The sequence below is a fragment of the Orycteropus afer genome, unplaced genomic scaffold (genome assembly GCF_000298275.1).
Source record: "Orycteropus afer afer isolate SDZICR_OR568_19922 unplaced genomic scaffold, OryAfe1.0 scaffold00157, whole genome shotgun sequence".
In the NCBI taxonomy this organism is placed as follows: domain Eukaryota; kingdom Metazoa; phylum Chordata; class Mammalia; order Tubulidentata; family Orycteropodidae; genus Orycteropus; species Orycteropus afer.
In genome coordinates, this window is record NW_006921744.1 from 6,645,484 (window position 1) to 6,646,598 (window position 1,115).

The 1,115-nt window shown below is 42.1% G+C and overlaps 1 protein-coding gene across 1 annotated transcript in view; it reads right to left on the bottom strand.

Moving 5' to 3' along the window:
- LRCH1 (leucine rich repeats and calponin homology domain containing 1) overlaps nt 1-1,115 on the bottom strand; it is a 343,960-nt gene that overhangs the window by 89,235 nt on the left and 253,610 nt on the right. The window lies entirely within an intron of this gene.

Consider the following 1,115-nt stretch of genomic DNA (forward strand, 5'->3'; position numbering starts at 1 on the left):
AGCCTTCTGGTTAGCAGTCAAATGCCTTAGGCACTGTGTCACCAGAGCTCCCAATAATATGTTAATTACAGAATATTCTTATCTCTTCAGTGTATCTGGGCTAGCATAAACTCAGCTCTAGTTACAATAACTATGTTCATGATTTTTTAACTGTGTTTTTAAAAATAAATACAATCTCATTCAGAATGTTCCTGCAGGCCCTATAATTCTGACTTGATGAGGCTTTCTTTACTTGACTGCTTTTATAAAGTCCTCTGTAGCTCCACAAACAAGACAGAACATTATATTTAGTTTAAAATCCCCACCCAGTGGCACAGTAAACACTCAGTAATTTCAAGCATTCAAACCGACATTGGCAGCTGCTGGAAATGAAGTCAAATAAATTCCATAGAGCAAAGAGAGGCTGAGCAATTCCAGACATCCAGGAGGATGCTGGGAAGCCACTAAGATCTCTTAGTGAGAGGCCAGAGAAGGTTCATTTCAGAATGGGGAATTTATCACTTTTGTTATGGGACCTATTAAGGTCTTTAAAAGACTCAAGGAAGTCAAAAGTAGAGGAAGGGCAGAAGTTATGTAAAGAAGAGGAACTCCATCAAGGTAGTAATCTGGGGTAGAGGGCATGAATGGTTCAGTGGTCAAATTCTCACCTTCCATGCGGGAAGGGCAATGCACTTCATGCTGAGTGTTGCTATGATGCTGAACAAGTTTCAGACCAGGACAGACAAGGAAGAAAGGCCTGGTAATCTACTTACGAAAATCAGTCAGTGAAAACCCTATGGATTACAATAGTCTGATCCATAACCGATCACAGGAATGACAGAGGATCAGGCAGCATTTCATTCCATCATGTACGGGGATGCCATGAGTCAGGCGCTGGCAGTCAACAGCAATCTCTCCACTTCCACTGCATGAGGGATTTACTTTAGTCAGCTATACTGCCTCACAATCCACAACAAAGACCTCTTCTCAGAATTCAACTTGCCCTCAGAGTGTAAGGGACTTTCTTTCATACCTTAGGAAGTGCTTTGTATTAAAGAGAAGAGTTGTTGTTGTTATGTGCCATCGAGTTGGCCCCAACTCATAGCGACCCCTCCTTGGGTTTTCGAGGCAGTATC